Genomic DNA, 23,299 nt, shown 5'->3' with positions numbered 1-23,299 from the left:
GAATCTTATAGACCACCCCGGGGTACCTTTCGCGTTCTAGCGCATCTTTGGCATGAACAAGTTGCTGTCCGAGCTTTCTTGTAGGCACGTGGCAAACCTGGACGTAGTAGACATCGAAGATTCGTGTAAGCATTTCGCTTACACCGACAGCGTAAGGAATGGCAGCGCGCTTCCGCTCCTTCCTCGGTGATGTGGGCGGGTTTGCCGATCTGCGTTGCTGAGCGCTTAGGATTTGGCTGGGGTATCCATTGCTTGCGAGGTCATCTCTTTTCTTTTTTTCTTCCACCCTCCGCGCCATGGTAGAAGAGCACAGGCGTTGTGCGCGTGAGAAGAGTTCCGAGGCCACAGAGCGCTTGTATCCGACCGGGTGCGCAGAAGCGAAGTCCAGGTATTGAACGGTATGCGTGGGCTTCCGGTAAACCGTGGTCACGAATCGCGGTATTCTTGCGCTGTACTTCCACATCGAGAGAAGCGATACTACCGGCAACCTCCTCTTCCATCGTGAACTGGATCGTTGGCTGGATGGAGTTCAGGTGCTTCAAAAGTACTGGCTCGTCTTCCCGCTTTAAAACACAGAAACAGTCGTCCACGTAGCGCACGAATATTTTTGGACGATGACTAAAGAAGCCAAGGGAAGTCATCTCGATGGCTTCCAAAGTGAGGTTGACGCACGTCACAGAAATTGAAGCACCCATCGCCGTACTAAACACCTGCCTGTAAAACTCCTCGTTAAAAACGAAATACGTGCTCCGCAAGCAGAAGCTCAAGAGGCGGCAGAGGTCGGCAACTTCAATCGTATAAATACGGCCGAGTCGCTTTTCCCTTCATATGCGAACAAGGGACCCGTACGGGCCCCGAAACGTCATTTGTTTTTACCTATTGTTTTTACCATTTCGGCGATTGTAGGTTCAGTACCGACAATGTTATTTCCTCGCCAGACGAGTTTTCGTTGAACCTTGGACTGCATACTGTCACGCTTCCAGCCAAACCGAATATTATGTTATCACGACATCTGATTTCATTAGGTAAGACCTTAGCTATGTCATAGCTTCCCGGTGTTTATGTGGTTGGTAAAATGATGACGTCCTCGTATAACTCACCAGATAATTATTGGTATTCGATATCGTCAGTTTCCCAAATATTGGTTAACGCTTTTACAGCATACCTTGGGACTAAAAAACAATATTTTTTCAAGTACCACAGCATTTTAAATGAGGGAGAGGAGAAAGGTGCGATATAATTTTGCTAACAGTTCACCCAACAATGGGACGTACATGACATGATAGTCGCAGAACCAGCCTACTTTTATTTATTTTCTTCTGCCCACATTTATGGTAGCGGCTCCGCGAGTGGTATTTTTGAGAGTGGAATTGCGTGAGGAGTTTTTACATAAAAATATTAACTCGCCATTAGCGCCCTGCGAACGTGGATGACCAGCGAAGCTTTTTAGCTCACGGCGTAGAATTGGAGCAGAATTTAAGTGAAAGGCATGCGCGAATTTTACTTCTTGAGCTTTGACGGTGGCCATCCCTAAAAAAGATACACACATACACACAAATGCTTTTTATTTTGCCTGTACTTATCTTGAAAATGGTGCCAAAAAATTATAATTAGTCCACTCCGAACGCATATCTAAAAAGGGATGAGACGTATCAGCTTGAAATAAAAATCATGTTTCAAAGGCTTGCGACTTTGCGGTAACCGTATTCTAATAACCCATCTTATCTAGTGACACTAAGCCCACAAATACCGGGACGTTGGTTTTCCGACGCCGCGCGCTTGCTCGCCTTACCACGCGCACAGTACGTCACGCCCTACGTCGTACACTTCGGAGGTCACACAGCTCCGACGTGAGCGGAGATATGCGTTTGCTTTGGCGATTCACGTTTGCTTTTGTTGTTGGCTTTTTCACGCTCACTTTTCAGGGGAGAGTTTCAACTGATATGGGAGTGGCGAAATTCGTTTGCTTCTGCGAGAAACATGGTCATTGTAAGATGGCTTCACCACACGGCGTTTTCCCCTTTGTAGCGCGGAGGCCATAAAATCTCGGTTCTTAGCCATAGTTTTGCTGCAAAAAGAAATTTTGCGCTGAACAAACAGTACACAAGAAAGACGCAGAGGACTGGCGCTAGTTGTACTATACAGTGGCAGCTTCGCCCTTGCTGGAAATGCCTTTGTAGTGGAGGCCTTTGTAGACCGTCCCTCTTCCAAATGTGTGACGTCGTCTTTTACGTCCCGTAAAAACTCTCTTGCGTTTTTACGCTTTTACGAGCGTCAGTGCGCGCTCCTGTTGCACGTATGCGTATCGTCCTTTGTCACACAGCGCTGGATCTGAGGGTCCCGAACTATAAGCATGGGCTCCTGATCAGTCTCTATCGGTACAGCGCGCCTCTATTGAACGTGTATGTGACGTGAGGATGAAAATGAAGTCAACGACAACCACAGCAAAAGTAATCAAAAGCGAACAGCGAAATACTTTTATTCATGATCACAGCCTCCCATTCCGTTCGTGCTTGTAATCAGTGTTCGGAACGGGAGGATTCGTCACTGGGCTCGCGATTCTGCTTCCTAGTTGGTGAAAAGGACCGTAAAGGAAGAAGACGCGGAAGTGGTTTACCGTGACAAAACTAAACCCCGCGTAAAATACCGACAAAAAAGTCCGTCCTCCTAGCGCATGGTAGTTTTTGTGAAAAGTCGGACAGTCTCGTATGCTCACTCAGCCAATGGGGCCGTGCGAACTGGCCAAGTCGAGCGGGCAGAAGCAGATGTGCGACATGCACGAGCACAGACTGCGCCATGTGACGTTGCGTATACCGAAGGGTAAGAAGTAGAACCTCGGCGAGTACAGCGATTGAAAAGCTGAATATAATTCGAAGGTGCAAATGCAGCGTATATAGTACACCTGCAATTTTTGGCTCGATCCCCCTCCCCTCACTCCCTGTTTCGCCCCATAAAAAGTTCAGGAAGCGTTTTGTCATCTGAACAAGCGAAACATTCTTGTTGTCTACAATCCAGGACCTAGCATAATAATAGCTGCTCAGTGCGACAAACTAGGGACGAGCAGCAGGTCGTGGAACGATAGAACACAGAACGGCACGCGCCACCCGCAATAAGCAAGATAATTCAGCTAGATTCTTGAAGGAGCGGTTCAGCGTTCGGCATTACAACAGGATCACGAAGTTTTCACGGGATGACACACATACTCGCATACCCACGCAACTAGCTGCAAAAAACAACGAGCCGAGCCAAGCCATGCTATGGCCCAGCTCTGTCAACGCGTACTGGGCCTGTATGTCTGGCCCCACCGAATGACGACGACGACGGCGACGACGAGAGAGAGAGAGAGAGAGAGAGAGAGAGAGAGAGAGAGAGAGAGAGAGAGAGAGAGAGAGAGAGAGAGAGAGAGAGAGAGAGAGAGAGAGAGAGAGAGAGAGAGAGAGAGAGAGAGAGAGAGAGAGAGAGAGAGAGAGAGAGGGGGGGGGGACTTTTAGAAAGGTCGGCTGGGGAGGCTGGGCGCGTGACGTCAAGCTTCCTACTGGACTTTCTTCCTCCATGAAGAGGAGGTCTTGACTATGATGCCGATAACAGTGCATCCTGACGTACAGCCGGGGACAAAAGTTTCGAATGTTGATTTCAAATGGCAGATCCGGAGCGGTCACCGTGCTCCACCGCGGAGCGCGCCGACTCCGCGAAGAGCAGGTACTCCGAAGCTGCCTTTGGAACGCAGCCGCTCCCGCCGGAGCAGAGTGCCGAACCGTGACGGGAAGAGGAAATCCCCAGCATACTTTGCATCGCGCCTTCCCAAAATCGTCTGGTTCCCGCGCCGGTCGGTCTACATTTCGCGCTGCTCTTTTCCGATTGCCATGGATCTTCTGCTGGCGCCGAGTCGCTGCTGTCAGTCGCATCATCCCGTCAATGCTGCAGCAAGCGGCGAATTTCCCCATCTCACCGTTTTTTGTTTTGTTTTTTACCGCGAGCTCCAAAATTGTCGCGAACATGTTTCACTACGATGAACCATGTTTTTCTGAAGACGTGCGCGCCGAATAATCTTCGTCCCTTCGCGCTTGGCCTAGTAACAACCTCCTAAAATTGATTATGAGGTTTAACGGGTCGACGCTACGCAGGCGATGAGGCGCGGCGTAGTGGTGGGCTCCGGATTAATTTTGACCACCCGGTGTTCTTTAACGTGAGCCGAAATCTCAAACACAAAGGAGTTTTAGCGTTTCGCCTCCATCAGACAAGCGGCCGCTGCGAAGCTCCTAAAATCGCCCGCATGCGTACGGTCACAAGCAACCGTGCCTTGCAGCGCAACACTTGCAGCGAATTGAGCGGTCTCCTGTGCATGACGCCAGCGTACACGTGCAACACTCGTTTACTGCACTGTTAAGTTACTTTGCTATGTCTGGCTTCATAAAAAAACAGAAAACGTCCACAAGTTAGCATTAAAAAAGCTCGTTATTTATAGCCCGGCGTTACATTATAGTCACGATGACCGGGAGTGTATAAAACCGCGACGAAGCACGAAGCGGGTGCCATGGCTGGAGGAGGCAGAGAAGGCGAGCACTGGCTGGGAGCGCAGACAGCGGCGACGTTGGCGACATCACGGCAAAAGTAAGTGTCCTAGCGAGTTCGGGCCGACTCCACCAATTTCGACGGAGCAACTTTTCTTGCTCCACGGAGCGATCTCGGCTGCGACCGTGCTCCCGATCTGCCATTGGAACAGGATTTAGTTGCTGCCGAACTGCCACTGGAACGTGTCTGCTCCAGACAGAGCAGAAAAGTTGCTCCGAAAGTGCTCCGGATCTGCCATTAGAATTCAACATAGCACGCGATTTGAACAACAAAAGTTAATTTCTTTGCTGCCTGGAGGCCAAGCTCCTGCTACGTCTGTGCTGATGATACTATGACGCATCATCCCTAGCTTACGAGTACAAGTCAAGCACTGAGCCAGCACTGAAAATTTCCTTTGACAGTTGAAATAGCGTGCTGGAAACTTCTGCCCCCGGTTGTAGCTACGAACAACTTTTTGTTTGGTACAAGACATACTTCACCTACTGGGATAGAAAAACAGAGCAACCCCCCCTCCCCCCCCCTCCAAAAAGATATTGACAGACTATCACCCAAGGACATACGACCTACGGTGACAGCTGGTGTCGATTCATCGAGAACGATATGTTATACGGTAAACTCCCTAACGTCGTGGCTTTAAAATGAAAGAAAAAAAGATCTTCACCGTGAGTAGGCCGTGTGTAAAGGGCGGGAATGGGCCTGGGCCCGATGTCTGTACAGAGTATATTTGTATGGTATTGTTTTTCCAAAGCTGGACCTACTAGTAAGGTACGTTTACCCTCCAGGTATGCTAGTGAGTGTTGCCTTGCCTTTTTTGATCAATTCCTCGCTCTGATATATGTCGTACAGCAGCAAGTCATCTATTTTGGTCTTTGTATTTCTATATACGGCGAAATACTCTAGCCGCGATAAATCCATACTCTGTTTCCTGGCCCTTACAAAAGGCAACAAAACTTTAATATAAAACCCCTAATTATAATTTGTTAGAAGCGAAGACGTATTTACCAAGGTAATCGCTAACCGAACCTCTGCAACCTTAGATTTCAGTCAGCCTAAAGAACAAGCAGGGTTCCGTAAAGGTTATTCAACAATGAACCATATTCACACGATCAATCAGGGGATAGAGAAGTGCGCTGAGTATTCTGAACCCCTATATATAGCCTTCATAGATTATGAGAAAGCATTTGACTCGGTCGAAACCCTAGCAGTCATTCAGGCATTACGGAACCAGGGGGTAGATGAGCATTATGTAAGAATACTAGAGGATATCTACAAAGGGTCTACAGCTACCATCATCCTCCATAGGGAGAGCAGTAAAATACCTATAAGGAAGGGCCCCAGACAAGGAGACACAATCTCTCCAATGTTATTCACAGCATGCTTACAAGAAGTATTCAGAACGTTGGATTGGGAACAGGGGGGAGTAAGGGTTCATGGAGAATACCTCAGTAACCTCAGATTTGCTGATGACGTTGCCTTGCTAAGTAACTCGGGGGATGAATTGCAAAGCATGCTTTCTGCACTGGGCGAACAGAGTAGAACCGTGGGCCTGAAAATAATTATGCAGAAAACTAAAGTAATGATCAATAACCTCGGGACAGCCCAGCAGTTTGAGATAGGTGGCGAGGCAGTGGAAGTGGTAAGCGAATATATCTACTTAGGCCAAGTTGTGACCCCAGATCCCAACCATGAGGCAGAGATAATTAGAAGGATCAGAATGGGGTGGGGTGCATACGGCAGACATTCTCAGATAATGAATAGCAGCCTACTATTGTCGCTGAAGAAGAACGTGTATGACAGCTGCATCTTACCGGTACTCACCTACGGGGAAGAAACTTGGAGGCTCACTAAGAGGGTTCAACTTAAATTGAGAACGACTCAGCGGGCAATGGAGCGGAAAATGATAGGTGTAACATTAAGGGACAAGAAGAGAGCGGAGTGGGTCAGGGAGCAAACTGGTGTTAAAGACATATTAGTAGAAATTAAGAAGAAGAAATGGACGTGGGCAGGGCATGTAATGCGAAGGCAAGATAACCGCTGGTCATTAAGGGCAACAGAGTGGATCCCTAGAGAAGGCAAGCGTTGCAGGGGGCGGCAGAAAGTTAGATGGGCAGATGAGATCAAGAAGTTTGCGGGGATAAATTGGTCACAGTTGGCACAGGACCGAGATAATTGGAGAATAATGGGAGAGGCCTTTGCCTTGCAGTGGGCGTAGATAGGCTGGTGATGATGATGATGATGATGATGAAGCGAAGACTATAGCTGCTCAGTGGACATGATACCCGCCTATGACTATCGTGGTCTGGGCTTGATTCACAGAACCCTATTAGTGTCAAAAGCATTTTGTTTCTGAGATTTTTCGCACATGCGCGGTGATAGCGGCGACTGACACTTGATGCCCACAAGATGCACAACATGGTCACACACACTGCCAAAGGTATACCCCGAGAACACGTACCTGCTACAGTAAAGTAGGCACCATCGACTGTAAAACAGTGATAGGACCGATTCGAGTGCCCTGCTGTAGATTTAGTTAATCACGAAATCATTGCAGGGTAAACAACTTCATTTGCAATCACCACCGGTAAACCAAACATCAACACATCATGATTCATTCGTTTCCTAAAAAAGTCAAGAATCAGTGCGTACATGGAGAATTGCTGAACGTAGAGGTCGTATTCATGAAATGTTCCTATCAAATACATGGTCGATTACACATACGCTGTAATGTTGCGTTCCCCATTGTATTCTAACAGAAAATGTTCATTCATGGACGCAAAGAAGGTAGCATTTGCTCCACCACGAACATCAGGGCTCGGAACTCCTAACGTGTAGGTTACCAACAAGAAACGCTACAGGTATTTGGGAAGGACCAGCACCGGATTAAGGTGGGAGGTATGGGGGGAAAGTGAGGAGCCCCGGGCTCCTCACTTTCAGGGGCCGCACTCGACAATTCAAAAATTGCTGACCATTCTTTTTGTTCACATTGGAATCAGAAACCTACGGCTGGGACCTCAACCTCGACTTCTCCTATACGGAAGCTGACTAATCCGTGGCCGGTGGGCACGAGCAGACAGCTTTGCAACTTAAGGTTGACAGCCTTCGCGTTTGTTTCGGCAAAAGCCTCGAGTTCGGCTCACGTTATTAAGGTACAGGGTGTTTCCACGCTGCTTCGTAACTTCTTGCACGTGGAATAATGAGAGATTCGTTGGATTTGTCCCCATCGAGTGTACCGGTGAGTGTCTGGCTTCACCGTGCTGTCTCTTCTTGCTGGGAACGGTATTTCTAGCGACATAGCGACAGCTCCAGGGTTCGAGGCCTATGACAATGCAAGCAGCGTGTCAAGGAAATACGAGGGCCTCCAAGCTGACATAAAACGTAAGAACCATTTAACCGTCTGTGTGTTGTGCTCCACTCGATGCATAATTTATTTGGCTCGTGAAGTGTGGATTGCTCTGTGGAGGCAGTAAAGTTCTTCAGCCTAATGTAAAAGTTCTATGATTTATTTTCTGCGTCGCCAAAACGCCGGGGCTGTTTTCTAAACAGCCTCGACCGAGGGGGTAACCTTGGAGGGGGAGGAGAAAAGCGAAAGGAAAGGCTGAGAGGTTATCCAGGCTTAGAGCCCGGATTGCTACTCGGCACTGGCGAAGGGGTGTTCAGGGTATGAAAGAGAGGGCAAGCGAAAAAGAGGGGACATGGAGCCGGGTCGCGAACACACTTTAGTCTCTTCGTGAGCACTACCTAAGCGTGTGTCCTTCATGAAACGCAGAAGGGCTTTTTTTTTTTTTTTTTTTGCTGCCTTCTGCGAATTTGATTGTGGGGGTCGATGTCCTAGAATAGTCTCTACTTTGAACGGTTGATTGTACAATCGGCTGAGCTCGGCAGCTAAAACGCGTCTTTCCGATGAATACTGGGGGAAACAACAAAGCACATGTTCAATTGTCCCTTCAACCTCGCAGGCGTCGCACGGGCACTACTGGCCATCCCGATGAGGAAGGAGTAGGCTTTCGTGAAGGCCACTCCCAACCACAGCCTACAAAGTAAAGTAGACTGTGATCGAGACAGCCCACACGGAAGACGAGATGGTCCTGGTTGTGGAGGTGCGAATGCAGCAAGTCCGGTGTATTCAATTGAGTAATGGAGGTCGCGCGCGCGAACTGACGAAGCAACCTAGAGGCATCAGTCCTTGAAAGCGGAAGTAACATGGTCCTTTCACAGTCATGGCCTGTCCGGGAAGCGGCATCAGCCAAAACATTGCCAGTTATTCCACAGTAGCTTGGCAGACACTGAAATAAAATATTATGCCCCTTTATGACGGCCTGGTTAAATAATTCTCGAATTTCTGTCACAAGTTGGTGGAAACGACCGCAGCGCAAAGCTGCTCGGAAACTTTGCAGGGCGTCTTTGGAGTCAGTAAAAATGAACCATTTTTGGGGAGGAGCTGCCGCAATGTATTGAAGACCTTCACGGATGGCTGCAAGTTCAGTAGCCGCCGAGCTCGTGGCATGGGCAACACGGAATCGAATTTCGGTTGACTCTGATGATATAACCACCGCACCTGCCGAGCTCGAGGACGTCACAAAACCATCTGTGTATATATGCTTCCGGTCATGTGTTGTTCGTGCAGTAACTGCATGAAAAACTGTCTGAGAGCCAGTGATGGCAAGTCAGCCTTCTTTTCAATGCCCGGAACATGGAGACGAATCTCCGGTGTTGCAGGCACCACAACCGGGAGAACGGTGTGACTGCAGGCGTGTAACTTGACAGTACCTCAGCGCTGTGCACTGCGACAATATGACTGCAAAGGAAGAGCGTGGTCGACTCTGAGGAAGCTGCGCAAGGTGGTGAAGTGGTAGCCTCGTGAGGAGCCTGATGTGTAGGCGTAGCGTCTTAGTGGTCACATAAGTTGCTGTAGGATAGTCTTGGGCAATGCATATTGTTCCCACTGTTGACGCACATCGCGGCAAACCAAGACACGTGCGGAGAGCCTGCGCTTGGATGTTCTGGATCGCCCGAAGGTTTGTGGAACATGTACCGGAGATCGCTGGCAAGCTGTAGCGCAAAACTCCCAGGAAAAGTGCCTGGTACAGCTGCAGCATTCCTCTGACCGATGTGCCCCACGTCTTTCCAGCGGGCAATTGAAAATGTGGGCGATGGCGGTGAGTTTCTTCTTTAAAAAAGACACATGTGCGCTCCATGACATGTTTCTGTCGATGACCACGCCAAGAAATTTGGGATTTCCGGAGTAAGGTATCGACTTTCCATTGATGGTTATGGGATATCGGGACATGGTTTTGCGAGTAAATGCAACCACCGCGCACTTGTCACTAGTAATGCTGAGTCCTTGCTTTCGGAGGTAAGCCATCGTCGCATTGGCCGCTTTTTGAAGCCATACTCGCAGCTGAGGTCGACTGACACCCTAAGCCCAGAGGCAGATGTAATCAGCGGAAATGGATACACAGACAGTCTTCGGTAGAGCGTTGACAAGCCCGATTATCGCTAGCTTGAAGAGGGTTGGGCTTATCACCCCACCTTGAGGAACACCACTGGAATGATGTGCTGCGATGTTGGGCCGTCTTCTGTCATAACAAAAAATTATCTTCCGGACAAGAAGCTGTGTATTCATTTGTAAGTTCGGCCACCGAGTCCAAAGTTCTGAAGCGCGTCTACTACAGCCTCGTGAAGCCCATTATCATAGGCCCCCTTGACGTCGAGAAAGAGGGCTGCTGAGAGCCGTTTGCGGCTTTTTTCGTGCTGTACAAACGTGACTAAATCAACCACACAGTCAATGGAATAACGCCCGCGTCGAAAACCGGCCATAGCCTACGGATATGCGTTGTTGTATACGAGTTACCACTGCAGCCGCGTCAGGATCATTCTATCCATGACCTTGCCAAGGCAGCTTGCCAGGTCAATAGGGACGGTGCGATGCCAGGTCAACGGGAGGTTTGCCAGGCTTCAGCAATGGAACGAGACGGCTTGTTTTCCACTGGGGGGGGGGGGGGGGGGGGGTACGACACCATCTGTCCATGTCTGGTTAAATAGGTCCAGAAGCGCTTGTCGAGCTTCAGGGCCAAGGTGGTATAAGGTGGAGTACGTTACTCCACCATGACCTGGTGAAGAGCGACGCCTGCAGGATGCCAGGGCTGCCTCTAATTCTTCCATTGAAAAGAGAACGTCCATGCGTTCGTCACGGGAAGGAGGAGCTTGGCTGTTCCTCGCAGATCCAACGTTATCGGTTGTTGCAGCAACTCTCACGCAGAAATCCTGCGCAACTTCCAACTCCCGACGGTTTTCATGGAGTGCCAGTGCCTTGAACGGGCATCGCTGCTGCACAAGCGTTGCCAGTCCACGCACTGTTCTCCATATAGAGGACAGAGGCTTCCGAGGGTCGAGGGACTCACCAAATGATTTGCACCTGTGTGTCTGGACCTGCGCGATGCGTCGCTGTATTTTCTTATGTGTGCGTCTGGCAGCCCTTAAGTCGTGCACAGATTTTGTACGCCTGTACCGTCGCTCGGCGCGCCGTCGAATTGCTCGCAGGCGTTCGAGTTCGATGTCAAAATCCGTGACTCTTGCAGGTAAGGAGGTATATCTCCTCGATGATTGGGTTGCATTACTGACAGCAACCTCGAGGCTTGTTGAAAGCCCATCTCGGCAGGCGTCCTCCACCATGGATTGGAATTTAGGCCAGTCAATATTAGTGGTTACAGTGGGCGCGAAAGTGTGATAGAATCCCATAATCTTGATGTATGTCGGTATATGGTCGCTGCCGCGAGTTTCAATACCAGTGAACCAGCGTGGACGGCAAGCCAAACGAGTTGAAGCCAAGGCAAGATCCAGAGAGCTCCCGTATGATGTGCCACGGAGAAACGTAGGGCTGCCATCATTCAGTATGCACAGGCCATATTGAGACGCCAACTATGCAAGTCTTCGGCCCCTGTGGTTCATCTTGGAGTTTCCCCAGAGTGGGTGGTGGGCATTGAAATCTCCGGTGATGATCCAAGGGCCGGGTGCTATTCTGAAGACATACTCCAATCTCTGGCCGTCAATATTAGCTGATGGGGAAATGTACTCACCGAGAAGGGTGAATGAGAGCTTGTGGTTGTTTAGAGTTAGGGGTAATCTTGTGTCCTGAAAAGCCTGCCAAGAACAAGGTGGTTTCGGCCGGCAGATTCTTGCAAACAAATTGTTTACAATTCCTAACGAATCGATACTTGTCTACGTTCTCTGGCGCCCGAGGAGGCAAGAACTTGCGACACTGGCATTGAATCCCAATCTATTCTAAAGAAACTATCCAGGATGGTAACGTTATTCATGGCAACACTGGGCCATGAGATTTCGGAGTGGTCCTATAAAGCGACTGTTGCACTCCAGAACTTCTGGTCTATACTTTGCCAGTGGGGACTCCCCGAGAAGCAGTCCGGCGTTCGATTTTCCCATGTATCCCTATGGCTTCGGAGAATCCTCTGACTACCCGCAGACTATCCGCGGTGAGTCCGAGACTGTAAAACGAAGAGCCCCAATGGCTAATGACTTGCTGAATTTTTTAGGCAGATTCGTGATATCTCTGCGACCACAACTTTAAGTTCTTGAGGTAAGGGCGGAGTCACTGGGCGTACATAATAGCCATTAATGGGAAAGCATTCGCTCCCCTTCAACGAAGCTTGCATCAGAATAGGAAGGCAACAGGAGATGCATCCGTAGAAAGTGCGAAACAGGGACGCTCAAAGTGTTTGCCGACAACTAAAGCACATCGTTACGGGCTCCGAAATTCCGCGCACACCAGTCTCTGCCAGAAATTACAGTGTATAGTGCTTCTCGAGGAAGTTCATTGCGATGACGGCCTGGTCAGTCTAAGTGGAAGAGCAAGTACAAGGCCGATCTCGACTCGACTTTTCCAGCTGAAAAGGTCCTGTTCTTTCACAACTTGGAGTTGCAGCTGCCAAGATAGAAGAGCAAGCGTTCTGCTAAAAATTTTTTAGCAAGGAGACGTTTTATGTGTTTTCCAAATGTGCCAATTGCACTTATACCTAGCTATTCCTTTAATAAACTGCAAGACTGAATGCTCCTTAAAAGCTGTCCTTAATTAAAAACTCCTTGTGCTTCACTGTCGGCGACAAAAAACTGATTTTTTTACGCCTCATTTCAATCGAGACAAACCTGTCGAGAGATATTTATTTTGACGAAGCGATATGGGAATTTCCGAGTTTGAAAATCCGTGAGACGCTGCTTTAGATTTTATATTTGTTCGTTTTATTTTAGCGCTATATTTTCCCTTGTTTGTTTGTTCTGGATAGATGAACCGCACAAAGGAAGTTGTTTTTTGCTCGAATTCTGTCCCAAGTGATGAAGTTTGAGTCCGACATGATTGGTTTTGATTTAAATGTGAAATGTTTGTATATTATTTATATGGTTACTTAAATGTTCAGAGGTTACAAGTGTACATACGTTTTGTTATATTTTATGAGTTATAACTTGAAGCTTAAATGTTTATTTTTGTGTGTGTTTTTAGGAAAATGCTCTTCTGTCCTTGGGCCTCCGCTACGTGCCGATGCTTCACTTCGATTAATTGTGAATAAGTGATGAGCTAACGATTAAAGCACACCAACGTTTACGTCATATAATAAGCATTAAAAAAGTTAGAAATCAAGCAAGAAAATTAGTTTCCCGCACTTATTACAATGATGTACATTTTATTTTTGGTCAACAAGGGTAGTGTTCGAAAGATACAGCGCTCTAAACCAGTCACTATCTTCCTCGTCCTTTTTTGGGCCCTAAGGATGCAGCTGGCACAGCGCCCCGAATTTTATCAATCAGGCACTGCGAAGGACAGCTCATTAGGAGGCGCGAATGCACCCGTTTGTGCTCGTATGGCGGTTATGTCGACTACGTCGGCATCGCCCCCATAGATAAGTGTCGTGACACTGTCCTCGTGTGCTGCGGCTCCCTACCGTGATCTTGGGTGATTCGCACGCAAGTTGCACAGTCCGAATGGTCCAGGCTGGCGATCATAAATACCGTATCTTGTTCACGTCCCCGCAAATGGTTTAACTATAGAATGGCCTCAACACTTTGTTGATGTTTGCGTGCCCGACGATTCACCTCTCTTTGTTCTACCAGTGAGTATTCACGCTGCTCCAGCGTCTGCATGTGTCTTCCCCTAACCCTGCCTCGTCCTTACAAGTACACAGTCGAGGTCCCCCCGCTCAGATGCCATGTACGTAAACTGTTGGAAAAGATAAAAAAAAAAGAGTCGATCGAGCCTGCCAGAATTCGAACCTGGAATCTTCTGATCCGTAGTCAGACGCGTTATCCGTTGCGCCACAGGCCCGGTACGGCGTGGTAGGCATGAGGAATGTTCTTACCGTTGAAACCCCACTACGCCATACACATATACTGTGGGAAAATATATAAAAAAAAGCCGAGCCTGCCAGCATTCGAAACTGGGATCTTCTGATCCGTAGTCAGACGCGTTATCCGTTGCGCCACAGGCCCGGGACCAAGTCGCAGGCATGAGAAATGTTCTTTTTTAACTGCAGAGCATTTCTTAGCCTCGCCTCTTCCTGCGTCGGACGGCGTCCACAGCTCCGCGTCGGCATCAGGTGCGCCTCTCCTCCTTCCCTCCTCTCTCTCAACAGCAGCTGGCGCGCGCATGCGTAGTAGTCAGCCCGTTCGCTCCGTCGCGGTCTCGGCGTAACAGTTGCGTGATAGCAGCGCGGTGGGGCGTGGAAGGGCGCGCGCTGCTTGCGCATGCGCGATCTCCCCCCCGTACTGCTCTCCCTCTACTGCGCGCGCTGCAAATATAAAGCGGCTAGTGGTCGCTCGTGCTTCAGTCACTGCGTTGCTCCTTCCTTCCTTGGTTGACGCTCGCTCCACCCTAACGCGACTTTACTCTCCTCTCTCTACCCCAAACCAACACCAACGCAACTACGACCCAACTACCCACCCTAACGCGACTTTACGCGGAGTTAACGACCCCCAATGCTCTGCATTTACTCGTGTTCCCCTCGCGGGAAGGCGCGGGAATTTTTTTTTCCTCGAAACATAACATTTTTACATTGATGTATGTACAGTGCTCATGGATTGAAACGCGACACTGCGAGCGCGTGGCCGCCGCATGGAGGAAGGAAAATGTTAGGAGGGAGCATGACGTCAGGCGGCCCAGCTTCGGCAAGCCAACATCATCTGAAGCCGCTTTCTCCTCTCCTCGGGCTCCTCCCGCGCAATGCATTGTGGAAAATCTACCACGCTCAGGCCCGCGGTAGCATTTAGTGGCTCCGGCTGGCTGCCGGTGGAGATGGAGGCAATGGAGGTGAGCGCCATCGCCGAAGGCGCCGTACAAGATTGTTCGCCAGCGTTGCGCTCCAAGCTTCGTATCGTGGAAGTACTGCCGCTGTCGCTGTTCAAAGCAAGGCGAGACTTCGATCGCATTCTTACGAAGCACCCTCACGAGCTGCAAGCCGAATTTCACTTCTGACGTTGGATCGCTCGAACGCGCCGCCGTAAACATTCACAAGCAAGCGGCCTACAGCTGCGCGGTGTTTGCCAGGTGTGCTGTCACGATTGCGTTTGGCATTCTGCTGAGTTATCGCGCGTAACGAGTGTCGTGTCGGCGGGGAGGTGGTGAGACTAGCTTTGGTTTCGCTCGCGCGCGCTTTTGCATACGTTCGCCTTTTCGGTGCTCTGGCGTGGTGGTACGTTTTTATCTACTTCAGTGCACTGGAAAACAAAGGGTTCAGAACCCTTATGTTGGATGTGACCACCTCGCGTCGCAAGCAGTACGCCGGCTGTTTGTCCGCTGAGGACCGCTCGATCGGTGCGATACGTATATGAAAAAAAAAAAACGAGAGAGAGAGAGAGAGAGAAACTTTAATCACAGTTGAAGTGAGCATATTTGTGGTCGGGGTCTTCAGTCCAAGACTCCGTTGGTACGACCGGCTGTCTTCGCCCTTTCCGCTAGCAGAAGCTGCGTTTCAGGAGAAGAGCTGGCCAGCGTACTCTCCCACTGCTCGCGTGAGGGGTTGGGGATGGGGGGAAGGTCTGGGTTCCGTTGACATTCCCAGACAATATGGTACAGCGTGCCTGGTGCTTGGCAGTGAGTACATAGGGGGTCGTAAAGAGTAGGGTGGATGGCGTGTAGTCGTGTTGGGTGGGGGTAGGTATTAGTCTGTAGTTGTCTCAGGATGACTTCCTGTTCTTTCGTGGCCTGATCGGTGACTGGGGGGGGACCTTGCTGAATTGTGGACTGACTGCGCCTTGGCAATAAATGGTTAAAGAAATGGTTGAAATGGTTGGTCTTTTCAACTTTGCCTGAGCGGCAAAGTTGAAAAAATCATCTCCACTTCTGCACGCGGCTGCGGCATACAACTCTCCGACTGCGGCGTGAACTTCGACGGGTCCGAAAGCTCAGTAAACAAAGATGTTTTCTGCCTCTCCCGTCCGACCACTTTGCCCGCCCGATCAGGCCGCTGCGCGTTTCGGGTTGCAGGCAGAGCTGCGCGCAATGACTCGTCGCCGAAACTCTAATACGCGGACTGCCCGGCAACCAAACGGATAGACGCACGCACGCAGCGTCGGCGAAGGGCCACATGAGGCGCAACGAACTACCGCTTGCCTCTCACGGGAGTGAAACATCTCCCATCAGTCTTTCCTTTTTATTTTTTATGACTAGGCTTCACGATTGTCACGTGACGCTCCCTCCTGAACTTTTCTTTCCTCCATGGGCCGCCGTAGAGTTCCTGTATATAGCTCCCTGCGGGAGCTATATACAGGAACTCTAGGCCGCCGGTACATGCAGCGCCGCCCGTGGACGCCTGTGGAAGCTAGGTGTTGCATTGTGGTATAGCGCGAGGATGAGAGCGTGTTGACCGTAGGTTTACTGCTTCCGGTTGCCAATGAGCGGACCTGTGGTTCCCCGCCGCGACAGTGGGGCGCTGCGAGCCCAAAGCGCTGGAACGTTTGTGCGCCGACGGTATAGTAGCCCGGCTGTGCGCGCAGCCGATTGCGGGACATCGTGTGCGCGCGCTCTTGTTACGCGTGTCCTTCCGATGCGAGACAGAAATGTTCATGTAATGCACGGTCACGCTTATCTGAATAAAACGAGCGTCTGCACGAAGGAGCAGCAAACTTTATTCCAGGATGTAAACTAAAAAAAAGGAAAGACGCATTTGCAGGCCCGTTCGCATGTGGTGCGGTGCATTAGTACTTCGTCGGCTCTCCTCTTTTTTTTAGTTTATATTATGGAATGAAGTTGGCTGTTCCTTCGTGCAGACGCTCGTTTTATTCAGATAAGCGCGACCTTGCCTTACATGCACATTATCTGTGTCGCATCGGAAGGGCACGCGTAACAAGAGCGCGAGAGCAGACGATGTCGCAAAATCGGCTGCGCGGACAGCCGGGCGGCTGCCACCGGCGCACAAATGCCCTCCTGCGCTCCAGGCTCGCAGCGCACCGCTGTCGCTGCGGGGAACCATAGCCCCGCTTATTGGCTACCGGAAGAAGCAAGCCTGCGGTCAAAACGCTCTCATCCTCGTGGTATACCACAATGCAACACCTAGCTTCCACGAGCATCCACGGGCGGCGCTGCATGTCAGACGTTGTAACGACACTTTTCCCCGCTGAACAGGTGTTGTACATCTTTGCCCAGAGTTTACACCCACATGGGAACATGTTACTATCCAAGAATTCTCTGCTCATGTACTCTGATATATACAGTGTCTCCGAATGTCACATGTTCCTCCTTGTTCCTTCTTTGCTGCCACCGCAGTCCCACTGTGTTGCGTACTTTGCGACAAGTGAATGCTCGCCTAAACGTGGTTGGAGTTCCTGTGGAAGCAGTATATGCGCGTACCGTTGTCGATCACAGCCTCGAGCGTGCCAGTGCGTTATGTATATATGTACAATGCTCACGGATTGAAACGCGACACTGCGAGCGCGGGGCCTGCGGTACATGCAGCGCCGCCCGTGGATGCTCGTGGAAGCTAGGTGTTGCATTGTGGTATACCACGAGGATGAGAGCGTTTTGACCGCAGGCTTGCTTCTTCCGGTATACCACAATGCAACACCTAGCTTCCACGAGCATCCACGGGCGGCGCTGCATGTACCTCAGGCCCCGCGATCGCAGTGTCGCGTTTCAATCCGTGAGCATTGTACATATATAATGCACTGGCACGCTCGAGGCGGTGATCGACAACGGTACGCGCATATACTGTTTCCACAGGAACTCCAACCACGTTTAGGCGAGCATTCACTTGTCGCAAAGTACGCAACACAGTGGGACTGCGGTGGCAGCAAAGAAGGAACAAGGAGGAACATGTGACATTCGGAGACACTGTATATATCAGAGTACATGAGCAGAGAATTCTTGGATAGTAACATGTTCCCATGTGGGTGTAAACTCTGGGCAAAGATGTACAACACCTGTTCAGCGGGGAAAAGTGTCGTTACAACGTACTAGTGCGACAACATCACAGCCTTGTCAGCGATGCATCTCTTTTTCTGTGAAGCACTGCAGTGCTTGGCTTCCCTTTTGCAGTGAGTCTCGGAGCTCCGTGTCAGAATCTGCTGCCGCCATAACGCTCACTGTCCATTCAGCCTTTGCCCCAGGACAAACACGCAGTCCCGAAGCACCTTGTCCTTTCTGGGCGCAGTGAGGCACCGCACGCCTGACAACGACAGGTTCCATCGCTCGGTAAACGCAGTCAGCAGCTCGTCCCAAAAAGAAAAAAAAAAGGAAAAAAGCCGAGCCTGCCAGGATTCGAACCTGGAATCTTCTGATCCGTAGTCAGACGCGTTATCCGTTGCGCCACAGGCCCCGGCTTTGATAAGTAACAATAACTTTATTTACAAATATATACAGAGCCGTATGCAGTGATTCAAGAGGTTTCCGAGCACATCAGAACATGGCTTCAGTTAAATATAAAAATGGGGCGTCCCGCTATCATGCGAGGAGAGGGTCAGAATGCTTTGCCAAGTAAGTGTAAGCCAGTCGAGGAGTATTGCCCGCAAAGCCACAGAGCGTTTGTGAAACTTAAGCAAGAGAGATTGCCTACAGGGCTACTGTGTCATTGCACAAAGTTTGAAGTGAACGGGATAGAGGGAAGGGAGAAAATAGAGCTCTTGGGTTAAGCCATTTCTTGGTATAAGTGGGCTCCAGCGTTACCCGGAGCTAGCCCTCAAATTGCGTCCCATCTCCTCTGCTGTTGTGACTTGAAATCCATGAGAGCTCGCATTCCCCGATCCAGTGCGTCGCGTAGCTCGGAGTCTGCCTCAGCCCCATCGAGGGCGGCAATTGCCCATTGTGCCTTTTGGACAAAGTGCCGCCACGCCGGTCGGGGGCGTTCAGTACATTCGACGGCGTCGACTCTCGCCCTCCATAGCGAGTGGAGCCCTATTACATGGACATAGTCGCGAAGGAACGGGCGTTCCGAGGTCCCATCTAGGAACTTCAATTTTGTCCAAGTGATTTTCCAGCGCGTGTTGAAGGAGAACTGCAGCTCATCCCAGAAGTAGAACGCCGTGTTACTGTCCATGAATACGTGCTCGGCCGTTTCCCTCCCTCCGCACAGTAGACAGTTGGCCCGTCCCGGCAGAAAAAAAAAACCGCGTTCCTCCTGTGTTGCCTTTGTAGGCAGTATACACGTGTGGAAGTGGAAGAAAAAGTCCTTCGAGCCGGTCGGGATAGGGAGCTTCCGTACTCGCCGCAGGACGTCACTTTTCGGCCGACCAAGGGGTGGTAGGCGGTACATGAGCGGTGGGAGGGTCTGTTCTACGAGGTCCCAATACAGCTTCCTTGGTTTCACTGAGCAGAGGTATTCCCACGAGAAGCGTTCCGGTAAGAGGGCTACCGCCCCCGCCACTTCTCTGTAAAAACCTCTTGCACGAGCAGCCCTAGGCCCCGCGACAAAACAATAGGCATGAGGAATGTTCTTATCGTTGAAACCCACCTAACTGACTATTTTTATTTCTAGTAAAAGCTCGTGAATTCGAACCGCAAGAGGAAGCCCTCTCAGTTCGAAATAATGAAAGTTTGAACCGATCAAGGTGAAGAATTACAGCAGCTACAACAGCACACTGTGATCGGGAAACACTACGGCACACCAAAAATTTATTACTTGAAAAAGTCCGAGATTACAGTCTGTCTTTCGTCCATGACGTTGGCGGCCAGCACTCTTTGCCGAAACGAGCCAATATAGTGAAATGACTTCTCTTCGCCTCTCCAGAAATAAGTAAGAGAAGGGCGGAATTCAATCCGGTCGTGACTTGCGAGCGGATGGTTGCACTGGTTCTTCGGTCTTCTCCTCGTCGATGGCAGCGACAGGTTCTACACTTTCTGGTCTGAGAAATTATGCTCTCATCTGTCAGTGTACCACACACCGACATTGCACTCCCGTCCACATCAACATAGTCCGCAAAGAATGTCTTAATTTCAAAACGTCGCCACCGGGGTTTCGGATCGGTTTTACCATATTTTACCTTTTCTCTCCGCTCCGGAGGAAACGCAGCATCGTGTGTAGGCAGAAGAGTTAAGTGTTGGGCCTGTTGGTACATACTTTGAAGAACGGTGGAACCCAGCCTTGAAGACGCGTACAGGAGGAGAGAGTAGGACAACCCACATGCTGGGGAGTAGGACAAAACACAGCGTGCGTGTTGTCCTACTCTCTCCTCGTGTACGCGTCTTCAAGGCTGGGTTCCACCGTTCTTCAACGGGTGTAGGCAGCGGGGGTGTTTCTCAGGCCGTGTGCCGTGTGCCAGGCGCCAAGCATCCGGCGAAGCGTTGCGTAGTTGGAATTATCCTTGGCGGTACCCACCGGGGTTCGAACTTAACGGGCTTCTTTTATACATGGAGTTGTATGGAGATTTGCTGGACCAACTCGCACCGAATTGTAAGTTCGAATTAAAGAACTTTCTCTATGGCAGGTGCGTCTACCTCGCTAGTAACATCATATTGCGATCATTATCGGTTAAATACTGCGATTTGAAGCCTCCACTGACAACTCGCGTGCGAAGCATAGAGGGTATGCCACGTGACACCCTGTCGACAGTGATGGCGCAGCTGGGAAACATCAGGCGGATCGAACAAAATGACCAAATCGGTGTTCTCCACTCATGCTAAAACCTTATGATATAGCCCGTTAGGTTCGAATGTACAGGGACGACGACGACGACGACGATTATGATCATGATGATGATGATGGTGGTGGTGGTGGAGCCTTATGGCGGAAAGGAAACGGAGTTCAATGAGATCGATGAGCATGATAGGATGGCCCAACTGAATACTTCCTCAAAGCTAGTAATAGAAATCACTGCATGGAGCTTAAACTAAAAACCTTATTTGAACAAAAAGTATCAAGCATCCAGCCTGTTAGAAAAAATGGCGGCCGACTGTTCAGTAGGTCGTTGAGTTCATAAAACACAAAAAAAGTGTTTATTTACGTACGTCTAAAGTAAAACTATTTAGGAGCCGTCCTGGCCTACGGAATGGATAGCAAACGAAACTGAGCTGTCGAGCAAACGTCCTCCGCGACCCGTCCCTTCTTTCTACACCTGCTGCGTCGTTCCGGCCGGCGTGTCTACGTGATCGGAAGCTGCCTGTGAGCGTGCATGTTCCGGAGCGTGGCCTCAAAGCTTTTGGGTTTCAGATGTTCTCGTGGCCTTCTCTCGCCAGGCCGAAGACGAGAAGCTCTCTTTGACCTTGAGCGTCACGTGAGCGGTGAGCGGCTGTGTCCCGTTTAATATCTGTTAAAGACGATACTCTTTCTTGGGATACTAAACCCGAAGGTTTTGGTCTGTCTGTCTGTCTGTCTGTCTGTCTGTCTGTCTGTCTGTCTGTCTGTCTGTCTGTCGCTCGTTCAGCCGCCCTGTCGAAAGTTAAAAAAATTTTTGAACGAGACGTTTCTAACGGCAAGGCACTAATGAACTACTAATTCTAGTGGCGATGTCAACATTGTTGAGCGAAAAGAAAACATTAGGCAGATTTGATTCAAGACAAGACACATACGTGATATTTGCATTGTTATTTTAATTAAAAATTCATGACTGCTTGATTTTAAAGCAAAGCTTTCTACCTCTATGCCAGCCAACGGTTCCGTCGTGGCGTGCGCGACAAGAGATTCCCAAAGCGGCTGGGGAGGAGAGGACGCTTTTCCCTCACGGAGCACAGTGTAGATGGCGCGGCGAATTGGCGCTATAACCCAGCGCTTCCCGCGTGCCGGAGACTGCTCCTCCCGGCGGGCACGTCAGCGGGACCATTCCTTCGGCTTTGTCGTCTGATTTAGCGACGGTTATTTTGGGCCTGTTTTGGCGCAGCTTCGCGTCCATTGCACGCTTCTTTCGCACGGCTTGATTGCTTCTTCGACAGCACCTCCTGGGTAACCCGGACCCGACTGAATTAAGTGGTCGTAAGGCAAAGATACGTTAAGGATATGTTTGCAGGGCGGGAAAACAAAATGTATGGACCCCATACAGACATCTGGCCGCCAGAGAAACGCTACCTTTCGCGCACTGCTCGTCACGAATGGGAGTGCGTTTTCGAAATTGTTGAATACTAATTTGGTTGTGTTTTAACAGGTATTACGAAAGGCGAAAGGAGCAACGGGTTCTGATAAATAGCGATTATAAGAGTTCCCTCAGCTTTCTCGCAATTCTCAAACTTACTAAACGAACTAGTTCAAATCGGTATAAATGGGAATCACTAAGCTCACATGCCGGATTGTTTCGGTGTCTGCGCTTGTGTCGCGCGGTGGTGTAACCACGAGCTTGCACATCAGGTTGGCTAGGTTCCGCTGTCTCCCCTTTGGAAAGACGCTCCTGTCCGTTTCCTTTTCCTGCCGACGCACGGCCGGGTTCTAGCGGCGGCGCCCGCCACTCTAGCCCGGCCGTGGCCGACGCTGCTGCGTTCAGGACTCCCCCCCTCCATAAATCCCAGGTAACAGCTGGCAGAATCTCTGGTTTCAGTCTTTGTAGGGCCACGTGTGTGAATTCAAGTGACGTCGCATGGGCAATTGTTATGGGTGTGGTTTACAGCTTTGCTTTACAGCCACCTTCACAGCATGGATTGGAGCCATTTTTTACCACAGCAAATAAAAATACGCCTTGAAAAAAGTTTTGACTTCAAAACACGAAAAGCGCTTGTGGCAGTTTTCCAAGTTCAAAAGTAACAAAAGGTTCCAGTCGATGACGCCAGCAGTGGAACGCGGCGAAATTGAATTGGCTTGAGCAAGCCTCCGCAGTGTTTATCGTGAAAAGAGCGAAGCGGAAGGGGAAGAGCGCAAGAGGTTGTTGGGGGAAAAGAGAAGAGCGGCATTTATTTAGCAGGGGTCACAGAATTTTGATATTTGTAGCGAAGTGAGCAGATATGCGGCAACTTTCTGTCTAATTATCTTTTTTTTTTTTTTTTTTTTTGCTCTCCGGCTTTCGGCTCGGTTCCACCTCCGTTTTACACATGCACGCCAAGAAATACCCTGACCAATGAGAGGTTACCATCTTGGCTTTAAAACACGCTCTAGCACCGAGAAAGACAAATAATGAGTATTTTCTTATTTTCTCTCTGTCCCTTGTTAGCGGGAGGACTACGCGGACATTTTTCGCCTGTGATCCATCTGTTAATTGTCTGCGATTCTGAGGGACCCAGGAAGCCGTTATAGAAGCCGTTCAGGTTTCTAAAATCCCGCCAACACACAGTATAATCGTTTGACATTTATTTATTTATTTATTTATTTATTTATTT

At 49.8% G+C, this 23,299-nt stretch overlaps 3 non-coding genes across 3 annotated transcripts; all 3 read right to left on the bottom strand.

Annotated features, from left to right (window-relative positions):
* Positions 1-13,830: 13,830 nt before the first annotated feature.
* On the bottom strand, positions 13,831-13,903 carry Trnar-acg (transfer RNA arginine (anticodon ACG)). Its single transcript has one exon. It is a non-coding gene; the product is annotated as a tRNA-Arg (tRNA).
* Positions 13,904-13,994: 91 nt separating this feature from the next.
* Trnar-acg (transfer RNA arginine (anticodon ACG)) lies at positions 13,995-14,067 on the bottom strand. Its single transcript has one exon. It is a non-coding gene; the product is annotated as a tRNA-Arg (tRNA).
* A 4,246-nt stretch (positions 14,068-18,313) lies between these two features.
* Trnar-acg (transfer RNA arginine (anticodon ACG)) lies at positions 18,314-18,386 on the bottom strand. Its single transcript has one exon. It is a non-coding gene; the product is annotated as a tRNA-Arg (tRNA).
* Positions 18,387-23,299: the final 4,913 nt, after the last annotated feature.

This window comes from Haemaphysalis longicornis, unplaced genomic scaffold, assembly GCF_048455015.1.
Source record: "Haemaphysalis longicornis isolate Haplotype H1 unplaced genomic scaffold, Haemaphysalis longicornis Haplotype H1 scaffold_1, whole genome shotgun sequence".
Taxonomy (NCBI): domain Eukaryota; kingdom Metazoa; phylum Arthropoda; class Arachnida; order Ixodida; family Ixodidae; genus Haemaphysalis; species Haemaphysalis longicornis.
This window is presented reverse-complemented; position numbering and strand designations above follow the sequence as displayed.